Source organism: Pongo pygmaeus, chromosome 15, assembly GCF_028885625.2.
Source record: "Pongo pygmaeus isolate AG05252 chromosome 15, NHGRI_mPonPyg2-v2.0_pri, whole genome shotgun sequence".
NCBI classification, from domain to species: domain Eukaryota; kingdom Metazoa; phylum Chordata; class Mammalia; order Primates; family Hominidae; genus Pongo; species Pongo pygmaeus.
The window spans coordinates 35,773,235-35,785,934 of NC_072388.2; the positions used below are offsets into that span (position 1 = coordinate 35,773,235).

Sequence of the window (12,700 nt, forward strand, 5' to 3'; positions counted from 1 at the left end):
CTGTTTCCTAGGCTGGAGTGCAGTGGTGCAATCATAGCTCACTGCAGCCTCAAACTCCCTGCTGAAATGATCCTCCTGCCTCAGCCTCCTGAGTAGCTAGGACTACAGGCACATGCCACCATGCCAATTTTTTTTTTTTAATTATACTTTCGGTTCTGGGATACATGTGCAGAATGTGCAGTTTTATTACACAGGTATACATGTGCCATGGTGGTTTGCTGCACCCATCAACCCATCATCTACATTAGGTATTTCTCCTAATGCTATCCCTCCCCTTGCCCCCCAGCCTCCAACAGGCCCCAGTGTGTGATGGCCCCCTCCCTGTGTCCATGTGTTCTCATTGTTCAACTTCCACTTATGAGTGAGATCATGCAGTGTTTGGTTTTCTGTTCCTGTGTTAGTTTGCTGAGAATGATGGTCTCCAGCTTCAACCATATCCCTGCAAAGGACATGAACTCATTCTTGTTTGTTTGTTTTTTTGAGACCAAGTCTCGATCTGTTGCCCAGGCTGGAGTGCAGTGGTGTGATCTCAGCTCACTGCAACCTCTGCCTCCCAGGTTCAAGTGATTCTCCTGCCTCAGCCTCCCGAGTAGCTGGGATTACAGGTGCCCACCACCATGCCCAGCAAATTTTTGTATTTTTAGTAGAGACGGGGTTTCACCATGTTGGCCAGGCTGGTCTCAAACTCCTTATCTCAGGTGATCCACCCACCTCGGCCTCCCAAAGTGCCAGGATTACAGGCATGAGTCACCGCACCCGACCCTGAACTCACTCTTCTTTATGGCTGCATAGTATTCCATGGTGTATATATGCTACATTTTCTTTATCCAGTCTATCATTGATGGTCATTTGGGTTGGTTCCAAGTGTTTACTATTGTGAATAGTGCCGCAATAAACATACGTGTGCATGTGTCTTTATCATAAAATGATTTATAATCCTTTGGGTATATACCCAGTAATGGAATTGCTGAATCAAATGGTATTTCTGGTTCTAGATCCTAGAGCAATCACCACACTGTTTTCCAAAATGGTTGAACTAATTTACACTCCCAGTGTAAAAGCATTCCTATTTCTCCACATCCTCTCCAGCATCTGTTGTTTCCTGGCTTTTTAATGATCACCGTTCTAACTGGTGTGAGATGGTATCTGACTGTGGTTTTGATTTGCATTTCTCTAATGACCAATGCTGATGAGCTTTTTTTCATGTTTGTTGGCCATATAAGTGTCTTCTTTTGAGAAGTGTCTGTTCATATCCTTCGCTCATTTTTTGATGAGGTTGTTTTTCTCTTGTAAATTTGTTTAAGTTCCTTATAGGTTCTGGATATTACCCCTTTGTTAGATGGATAGATTGCAAAAATTTTCTCCCAAAAATATGGAACACTTCACGAATTTGCCTGTCATGCTTGCACAGGGGCCATGCTAATCTTCTCTTTATGGTTCTAATTTTAGTATATGTACCCAAGATGAGCAATAATTTAAAAAAAAAAAAATAGAGACAAGGTCTCACTATGTTGCCCAGGCTGGTGTTGAACTCCTGAGCTCAAGCAATCCTGTCACCTTGACTTCCCAGTGTTGGGATTACAGAAGTGAGCCACCACACTTAGCAGATGTTGTGGCCTTGAGTCTCAAGATGCAGAATTTCTTCCTCCTTAGGGGATCTCAGTCTTCCACTGATTGGATAAGGTCTACTCATAATTATACAGGCAGTCTGTTGTACTCAAAGTCTACTGATTAAACATGTTAATCACAGCAAAAAAAAACAAAATATCTTCACAGCAACATCTAGATTGCTGTTTGACCAAATATCTCATTACCATAGCCTAGCCAAGTTGACACATATAATTAACCATCACATGTGCATTTGAACAATTGACTAGGGCTGGGTAAAAATTACCCTCTCTAAAAGGGGCATGCACTTGCCATTTCACCACACTTTCTATTCCACCTACTTTGTGAATTTAAAGTCATCTTCCTTGACCCTGTAGGTATTTAATTTTATAACCTCAGATGTATGTTGTGATATTACTTATAAAATGGATGTTTGTACACATATACATATACTCTGGCCCCTGGCTACCTCTCTAACCTTATTTCTTAACATGTTTCTACTCTTGGTTCACTCCAGCCACACTAGGTTCCTTAATAACTCAAATATTCTAGGTGTCCTCCCATCCCAGTGCCCTGCCATGTGTTTTCTCTGCCTGGAGTGTTCTACTCCCGGAATGTCACATGAGTCTGTTCCTTTACTTTGTTCAACTTCCTGCTTCAATGTCACAAGATCACACTATCTAAAATAGCGTACCCTGTTACTGCATCACTCTATTTGTTACTCTCCTTTATTATTTTTTTCATAATAGACATGCTTACATGACACTATACTGTATTAGTGGATTGTCCTTTAGGATTTTTTTTTTAACCACTGAATCTTATACCTGAATCAGTGCTTCGCACGTCTCTGATGCTCAATAAGTGTTTTGAATGAGTGAGTATGTATTAATATATGTGTATGCTTAAACATTGTGATGCATTAGAAACTTAACAGCAGGTTGCCTGGGAAGTGAGACTGAGTCTAGCAGTCAGATTTCTTATATCCATGGTAAGTGAGAGAAGGGGACATTTTAACTTTCATTTCATATAATAAAGTGTTTGAATTTAAAAATTTTTTAGGTACATGTATTACTTTTGTATATTATAGCAATTAGTTTGTAAGTTTTGAAAAGACTCATGCATGGTAACCTGCACAAATTAAGCTTAATGCTTAGAATTGATAATGAAAAACTGAACCATGTTTTGGTATATGTATATTTATGACAACGTGGTTAATTTTTTTAAAATAGATTTTATTAGTGTTGTGCTTTACAAAAGGTGGGATTTATAAGGGAATTAAATTCCAGAGTAGACTTTATTCACCTGTGTTATGGAAAATATACATATAAATGATATCTTCACTTGCATTTTATATTTGCCGAATATTTTTAACTGTTTTTGAAGATATTTTACATGGCACTAATTCAAGCAGTTTTTAAAAGTAAAATAAGATGTTAAGAAAAATACTACCAACTTTAAAAGAACTATTAACCTGACATTCTTCTTCCACTTGATACAGAAGCAGGATTCTGTGACTGGTTAGAGATGAAGAGGGTGCCTTTTTATTTTTTATTTATTTATTTTTTTTTTTTAACTTTGAGAAGATATTTTTTTTTATTTTTATTTTTTTTTTCTCTTTTATTATTATTATTATTATTATTATTATTGTACTTTAGGTTTTATGGTACATGTGCGCAATGTGCAGGTAAGTTACATATGTATACATGTGCCATGCTGGTGCGCTGCACCCACCAACTCGTCATCTAGCATTAGGTATATCTCCCAATGCTATCCCTCCCCCCTCCCCCCACCCCACAACAGTCCCGAGTGTGATGTTCCCCTTCCTGTGTCCATGTGTTCTCATTGTTCAATTCCCACCTATGAGTGAGAATATTCGGTGTTTGGTTTTTTGTTCTTGCGATAGTTTACTGAGAATGATGATTTCCAGTTTCATCCATGTCCCTACAAAGGACGTGAACTCATCATTTTTTATGGCTGCATAGTATTCCATGGTGTATATGTGCCACATTTTCTTAATCCAGTCTATCATTGTTGGACATTTGGGTTGGTTCCAAGTCTTTGCTATTGTGAATAATGCCGCAGTAAACATACGTGTGCATGTGTCTTTATAGCAGCATGATTTATAGTCCTTTGGGTATATACCCAGTAATGGGATGGCTGGGTCGAATGGAGTTTCTAGTTCTAGATCCCTGAGGAATCGCCACACTGACTTCCACAAGGGTTGAACTAGTTTACAGTCCCACCAACAGTGTAAAAGTGTTCCTATTTCTCCACATCCTCTCCAGCACCTGTTGTTTCCTGACTTTTTAATGATTGCCATTCTAACTGGTGTGAGATGGTATCTCATTGTGGTTTTGATTTGCATTTCTCTGATGGCCAGTGATGGTGAGCATTTTTTCATGTGTTTTTTGGCTGCATAAATGTCTTCTTTTGAGAAGTGTCTGTTCATGTCCTTCGCCCACTTTTTGATGGGGTTGTTTGTTTTTTTCTTGTAAATTTGTTGGAGTTCATTGTAGATTCTGGATATTAGCCCTTTGTCAGATGAGTAGGTTGCGAAAATTTTCTCCCATTTTGTAGGTTGCCTGTTCACTCTGATGGTAGTTTCTTTTGCTGTGCAGAAGCTCTTGAGTTTAATTAGATCCCATTTGTCAGTTTTGGCTTTTGTTGCCATTGCTTTTGGTGTTTTAGACATGAAGTCCTTGCCCGTGCCTATGTCCTGAATGGTAATGCCTAGGTTTTCTTCTAGGGTTTTTATGGTTTTAGGTCTAACATGTAAGTCTTTAATCCATCTTGAATTGATTTTTGTATAAGGTGTAAGGAAGGGATCCAGTTTCAGCTTTCTACATATGGCTAGCCAGTTTTCCCAGCACCATTTATTAAATAGGGAATCCTTTCCCCATTTCTTGTTTTTGTCAGGTTTGTCAAAGATCAGATAGTTGTAGATATGTGGCATTATTTCTGACGGCTCTGTTCTGTTCCATTGATCTATATCTCTGTTTTGGTACCAGTACCATGCTGTTTTGGTTACTGTAGCCTTGTAGTATAGTTTGAAGTCAGGTAGTGTGATGCCTCCAGCTTTGTTCTTTTGGCTTAGGATTGACTTGGCGATGCGGGCTCTTTTTTGGTTCCATATGAACTTTAAAGTAGTTTTTTCCAATTCTGTGAAGAAAGTCATTGGTAGCTTGATGGGGATGGCATTGAATCTGTAAATTACCTTGGGAAGGATGGCCATTTTCATGATATTGATTCTTCCTACCCATGAGCATGGAATGTTCTTCCATTTGTTTGTATCCTCTTTTATTTCCTTGAGCAGTGGTTTGTAGTTCTCCTTGAAGAGGTCTTTCACATCCCTTGTAAGTTGGATTCCTAGGTATTTTATTCTCTTTGAAGCAATTGTGAATGGGAGTTCACTCATGATTTGGCTCTCTGTTTGTCTGTTATTGATGTATAAGAATGCTTGTGATTTTTGCACATTGATTTTGTATCCTGAGACTTTGCTGAAGTTGCTTATCAGCTTAAGGAGATTTTGGGCTGAGACAATGGGGTTTTCTAGATATACTATCATGTCATCTGCAAACAGGGACAATTTGACTTCCTCTTTTCCTAATTGAATACCCTTGATTTCCTTCTCCTGCCTAATTGCCCTGGCCAGAACTTCCAACACTATGTTGAATAGAAGTGGTGAGAGAGGGCATCCCTGTCTTGTGCCAGTTTTCAAAGGGAATGCTTCCAGTTTTTGCCCATTCAGTATGATATTGGCTGTGGGTTTGTCATAAATAGCTCTTATTATTTTGAGATACGTCCCATCAATTCCTAATTTATTGAGAGTTTTTAGCATGAAGGGTTGTTGAATTTTGTCAAAAGCCTTTTCTGCATCTATTGAGATAATCATGTGGTTTTTGTCTTTGGTTCTGTTTATATGCTGGATTACATTTATTGATTTGCGTATATTGAACCAGCCTTGCATCCCAGGGATGAAGCCCACTTGATCATGGTGGATAAGCTTTTTGATGTGCTGCTGGATTCTGTTTGCCAGTATTTTATTGAGGATTTTTGCATCAATGTTCATCAAGGATATTGGTCTAAAATTCTCTTTTTTTGTTGTGTCTCTGCCAGGCTTTGGTATCAGGATGATGCTGGCCTCATAAAATGAGTTAGGGAGGATTCCCTCTTTTTCTATTGATTGGAATAGTTTCAGAAGGAATGGTACCAGCTCCTCCTTGTACCTCTGGTAGAATTCGGCTGTGAATCCATCTGGACCTGGACTTTTTTTGGTTGGTAAGCTATTGATTATTGCCACAATTTCAGCTCCTGTTATTGGTCTATTCAGAGATTCAACTTCTTCCTGGTTTAGTCTTGGGAGGGTGTATGTGTTGAGGAATTTATCCATTTCTTCCAGATTTTCTAGTTTATTTGCATAGAGGTGTTTGTAATATTCTCTGATGGTAGTTTGTATTTCTGTGGGATCGGTGGTGATATCCCCTTTATCATTTTTTATTGCATCTATTTGATTCTTCTCTCTTTTTTTCTTTATTAATCTTGCTAGTGGTCTATCAATTTTGTTGATCCTTTCAAAAAACCAGCTCCTGGATTCATTGATTTTTTGAAGGGTTTTTTGTGTCTCTATTTCCTTCAGTTCTGCTCTGATTTTAGTTATTTCTTGCCTTCTGCTAGCTTTTGAATGTGTTTGCTCTTGCTTTTCTAGTTCTTTTAATTGTGATGTTAGGGTGTCAATTTTGGATCTTTCCTGCTTTCTCTTGTGGGCATTTAGTGCTATAAATTTCCCTCTACACACTGCTTTGAATGCATCCCAGAGATTCTGGTATGTTGTGTCTTGGTTCTCGTTGGTTTCAAAGAACATCTTTATTTCTGCCTTCATTTCGTTATGTACCCAGTAGTCATTCAGGAGCAGGTTGTTCAGTTTCCACGTAGTTGAGCGGTTTTGAGTGAGATTCTTAATCCTGAGTTCTAGCTTGATTGCACTGTGATCTGAGAGACAGTTTGTTACAATTTCTGTTCTTTTACATTTATTGAGGAGAGCTTTACTTCCAAGTATATGGTCAATTTTGGAATAGGTGTGGTGTGGTGCTGAAAAAAATGTATATTCTGTTGATTTGGGGTGGAGAGTTCTGTAGATGTCTGTTAGGTCCGCTTGGTGCAGAGCTGAGTTCAATTCCTGGGTATCCTTGTTGACTTTCTGTCTCGTTGATCTGTCTAATGTTGATAGTGGAGTGTTAAAGTCTCCCATTATTAATGTGTGGGAGTCTAAGTCTCTTTGTAGGTCACTCAGGACTTGCTTTATGAATCTGGGTGCTCCTGTATTGGGTGCATATATATTTAGGATAGTTAGCACTTCTTGTTGAATTAATCCCTTTACCATTATGTAATGGCCTTCTTTGTCTCTTTTGATCTTTGTTGGTTTAAAGTCTGTTTTATCAGAGACTAGGATTGCAACCCCTGCCTTTTTTTGTTTTCCATTTGCTTGGTAGATCTTCCTCCATCCTTTTATTTTGAGCCTATGTGTGTCTCTGCACGTGAGATGGCTTTCCTGAATACAGCACACTGATGGGTCTTGAGTCTTTATCCAGTTTGCCAGTCTGTGTCTTTTAATTGGAGCATTTAGTCCATTTACATTTAAAGTTAATATTGTTATGTGTGAATTTGATCCTGTCATTATGATGTTAGCTGGATATTTTGCTCATTAGTTGATGCAGTCTCTTCCTAGTCTCGATGTTCTTTACATTTCGGTATGATTTTGCAGTGGCTGGTACCGGTTGTGCCTTTCCATGTTTAGCGCTTCCTTCAGGAGCTCTTTTAGGGCAGGCCTGGTGGTGACAAAATCTCTCAGCATTTGCTTGTCTGTAAAGTATTTTATTTCTCCTTCACTTATGAAGCTTAGTTTGGCAGGATATGAAATTCTGGGTTGAAAATTCTTTTCTTTAAGAATGTTGAATATTGGCCCCCACTCTCTTCTGGCTTGTAGGGTTTCTGCCGAGAGATCCGCTGTTAGTCTGATGGGCTTCCCTTTGATGGTAACCCGACCTTTCTCTCTGGCTGCCCTTAACATTTTTTCCTTCATTTCAACTTTGGTGAATCTGACAATTATGTGTCTTGGAGTTGCTCTTCTCGAGGAGTATCTTTGTGGCGTTCTCTGTATTTCCTGAATCTGAATGTTGGCCTGCCTTGCTAGATTGGGGAAGTTCTCCTGGATAATATCCTGCAGAGTGTTTTCCAACTTGTTTCCATTCTCCCCGTCACTTTCAGGTACACCAATCAGACGTAGATTTGGTCTTTTCACATAGTCCCACATTTCTTGGAGGCTTTGCTCGTTTCTTTTTATTCTTTTTTCTCTAAACTTCCCTTCTCGCTTCATTTCATTCATTTCATCTTCCAGGGCTGATACCCTTTCTTCCATTTGATCGCATCGGCTCCTGAGGCTTCTGCATTCTTCACGTAGTTCTCGAGCCTTGGTTTTCAGCTCCATCAGCTCCTTTAAGCACTTCTCTGTATTGGTTATTCTAGTTATACATTCTTCTAAATTTTTTTCAAAGTTTTCAACTTCTTTGCCTTTGGTTTGAATATCCTCCCGTAGCTCGGAGTAATTTGATCGTCTGAAGCCTTCTCTCAGCTCGTCAAAGTCATTCTCCGTCCAGCTTTGTTCCGTTGCTGGTGAGGAACTGCGTTCCTTTGGAGGAGGAGAGGTACTCTGGTTTTTAGAGTTTCCAGTTTTTCTGCTCTGTTTTTTCCCCATCTTTGTGGTTTTATCTACTTTTGGTCTTTGATGATGGTGATGTACAGATGGGTTTTTGGTGTGGATGTCCTTTCTGTTAGTTTTCCTTCTAACAGACAGAACCCTCAGCTGCAGGTCTGTTGGGGTACCTGGCCGGCCGTGTGAGGTGTCAGTCTGCCCCTGCTGGGGGGTGCCTCCCAGTTAGGCTGCTCGGGGGTCAGGGGTCAGGGACCCACTTGAGGAGGCAGTCAGCCCGTTCTCAGATCTCCAGCTGCGTGCTGGGAGAACCACTGCTCTCCTCAAAGCTGTCAGACAGGGACATTTAAGTCTGCAGAGGTTACTGCTGTCTTTTTGTTTGTCTGTGTCCTGCCCCCAGAGGTGGAGCCTACAGAGGCAGGCAGGCCTCCTTGAGCTGTGGTGGGCTCCACCCAGTTCAAGCTTCCAGGCTGCTTTGTTTACCTAAGCGAGCCTGGGCAATGGCGGGCGCCCCTCCCCCAGCCTCGCTGCCGACTTGCTGTTTGATCTCAGACTGCTGTGCTAGCAATCAGCGAGACTCCGTGGGCGTAGGACCCTCTGAGCCAGGTGCGGGCTATACTCTCCTGGGGCACCGTTTCCTAAGCCCGTCGGAAAAGCACAGTATTCGGGTGGGAGTGGCCCGATTTTCCAGGAGCCGTCTGTCACCCCTGGAAGGGGAACTCCCTGACCCCTTGCGCTTCCCGAGTGAGGCAATGCCTCGCCCCTGCTTTGGCTGGCGCACGGTGCACTCACCCACTGACCTGCGCCCACTGTCTGGCACTCCCTAGTGAGATGAACACGGTACCTCAGATGGAAATGCAGAAATCACCCGTCTTCTGCGTTGCTCGCGCTGGGAGCTGTAGACTGGAGCTGTTCCTATTCGGCCATCTTGGCTCCTCCTCGAGGGTGTCTTTTTAAAATAATTCAGTCCTGTGAACACCAGCTATAGTCAGAAATGATAAGGAGAGGAGAGAATTCCTTCATATTTCAATAAATTTCACTCAGTTTAATTAGGTTTATTTAGTATATTTTAATTATAGATGTTTTCCTTTTCTTTACATGACACATGCATTAATAAATGAATTAAAGATTTTTATTGACTCTAAACTAGTTAAAAATATTTAGCAAATGAAAATAGTAGCTAATAATTGAAGACCTTTGTTCAGGAACATTCTGATTCATTAATTGCAAAAACAATAAATGTTAAACATACAGTACAAGATCTAATAAACTGAGATCTTTAAGCTAGTTTTGATTTCTATAAACTTTCTAATGCCACTGCTGTCATAAAAAGCTTAGTAAATATTGACTGAGGATGATGATGACGATCCGGCAGTATTTTTAAGACTGGGTGGCACTGGCAGTACAGTCAGATATCCGGGACTTAACATTGTTATTTTGCCATGAGGCCCTTCCACCTGGCCCTATCCCAAAAGGATAAATGTTTACCTATAGTTAGGTATTTAAATGTGTAAATATTCCAGATTCAATTATATGTGAGGTAGCTAGAGTTTTCATTCTTTAAATCATGAACTTGTTCTCTAAAGTTTAAATGATTTACAAGTTTGCAAGGGTCAAAATAGACTTGACTGAATGTTTTCCCCATAATTCCAAAAACATTATTTTATGAGCTCAGTTCAGTATAAAAATATTATGCCCCACTGACTATTCCAAACCTAAGATGTTTATGAAACTTATGAACTTATTAAGGTTTAATTTACTATTCTATTTAGTTGTTAAGCTTTAAATGTTGTTGTACAGTATGTCTTGTTCTTTTTAGGCTTAAAAGGGTTTTATGACAATCAGTATTCTATTAATGTAGTTCCAGTTATTCCCCAAAAATATCTTCTAAAACTTCCTGGTTCTGATTGAATCACAACTGAACAATATTCAGTTACTATGTAAAGCAATCAAGAAGTTCAAAAGCCTAGAGATAGGGATTGGCTTTTTAGTTTAGTTTTATTCAATGTTAATCTGATAAAGATTTTCATTTATTTTAACCCATGGAAAGTTTAGTTGTTCTATCAAGCTTTGTTAGGTGTTCTAAACTATAAAAAATAAAAATTTTTGAAAAAATTACATGAAAAAAGGTGAAAATTTAGATTTTGTCCTAGAAAGTTGGATGCACTGTTCACTTAAATTATAATTAATAATGAAGGAAACGTCATATATTTCTAAATCTACTTTCATTAGGTCTTCCTTCACCTTTTCACCTGTAAAACTTTTGTTTTCCATTCATTCTTTTGTATGATACAGTGTTTTAATTCAAAGCTAACACCACAGTAAGACAGATGGTGCAGGTTCTGCCTTTCTAGCTGAGTGACCATCAACGGGTAATTAACCTCTCAAAGCCTCAATTTCCTGACCTGCAAAATAAGAATTGTAATTATACCTGCCTCATATCATTGGTTTAGAATAACCAAATCAAATAATGCATGTACAATGCTTTATACAGTACTTGGGTACACTTAGGTATGTAACAAAGGTAACCCATTATTATTATAATCCCAATGTTGAGTTTTTATTGTTATCATTAGCTCTTTTTTGAGATTCTGTTAATACATTTATAACTTTTTCTTAGCTTTTTAGGCATTAAATGCAGTATTTTGTGAACACAATATGCAATCATTTGATTTCTCTTTAGGAACAAGTTTTCGCTGTAGTTAAGATGGTTGATTTTTTTCTTGTGAGGCATTTAAAAAATATTTTGTCAAAATGGCATGCTTGAACTTAGATTTGGCCCTTTTTGATTAACAGTTTGTTTTCAGGAGTTGTTTATTCACACAGCAACATTTTAGTGTTCAAAAATATATTGAGAAATTCAAATCTAATAATTTTCATCATTTCTCCCCTAACCTATGAAAAACATGTTTTCCAAAGAGAACAAATTCAAAGTATAACATTTTCTTCAGTGTTTTGTGTTAAAACTGTTACCCCAGAAAATACAGATATAATTTTTAAAGCTATGTTCGTAATTCCTTCTGTCTTATATCTTGGAGTTCGATACATATGTTATCTTATTTAATCCCTTCAACATCCTTGTAAGGCATCATCCCTTTTTGGAGAGGAGAAAACTGAAACAGAGAGAAAACTAACATCCCCTAGGTTACATTAAGGCCATCGACAGTGGCGTAAATATTATCTAATCCTCCTGTTAGCTGGGCCTTTTACTTTGCTACTGGACCCCTTCCTCTATTCTTGCCTCCCTCAGAAATACTGCTGAAGCAAAACTGATACTTCAGCATTATTTCCCTAATTTGGATATGCTTGACGTGTTTATTGCACAAAACACATCACTGAGACCATGTTAAAGGTAGGTTAACACAGTAAAAGAATCTGACCTGCTTTGGAGTTTAACAATCTTTGTCTGTGTTCAACCAAACTGCACAAATTACAACCGCAGTTGATGTCCGGATTTATAAATACATGCCCTTTGATTTTTTTTTGAATCTTTAAGCTCTAGCATTATATCATATGTTAGACTACAAAAACTAAATACTGTGCCTAACAGCAATTTTATCCATACAATCATAACAGTTTATGTTTATTAGTATGTTGTGGTATTAATATTGTTGTTTTATCTGTGCTGTAGCACAATCACTAACCTAACAACAATCATATTTAGTAGCAACCATTAACCAAATAGCTATTTTGAGTTGTATATGAATTTATTAAGAGCCTACTGTGTACTAAAGACTGTGCAGACTTTTGTGAAACATAGAGTTAACAGAGGATAAGATGCAATTGCTACCTTCAAGTAGATTATAATTAACTGGAGAGAAAAAATATATACTAAAAATGAACATACGTTACTATGTGCTGTTAAATGAAATAATTGGACACTTCCATGGCAAGTCACAGAAGGGAGAGGTTCTTCTAGGCTTGAATAAATTTCACAAGATTTTATAGAATACTTGAGAATTGAAGTATATGAACCAATAAGGTTCTGATAGGAGGAGGAAGAGGGCATTCTAGCCTGGAAGAACAGAATAAGCAAAAGTGGAGGTTTAATGAACATATTGTGTTATATTATGGAATTGAGAGAAAATTGCTGGAATTTTATTGTTAACATGTATTTAGTTTTTATTCTTTGTTTCCTGGAGAGCCTTGGGAATATAGAGCTTATTTTTTGAAGCATTAAAAATTAAACTTATACTCAAATGCTTCAATACTTTATATAAAATTTAAAGCATCTTAAAAGCCTAAATACATTTTTGAAAAGCTTATTATGGAGAATTTTGGACATATACAACAGCCTACAGAATGAACTCCACATGTACGCATCACTTGCCCCTGAAAACATCAACCCCTGGTCAATCAAATTTCATCCACAGTCTCATGCACATA

General features: G+C 38.4%; 1 protein-coding gene and 1 non-coding gene across 16 annotated transcripts in view; one reads left to right on the plus strand and one right to left on the minus strand.

Annotated features, from left to right (window-relative positions):
* The window catches only part of MIPOL1 (mirror-image polydactyly 1), a 406,056-nt gene that overhangs the window by 252,322 nt on the left and 141,034 nt on the right, over nucleotides 1-12,700 (plus strand). The gene's annotated exons all lie outside the window — the stretch shown is intronic.
* LOC129013505 (U6 spliceosomal RNA) lies at nucleotides 1,367-1,471 on the minus strand. The gene has a single exon (XR_008493964.2). It is a non-coding gene; the product is annotated as a U6 spliceosomal RNA (small nuclear RNA).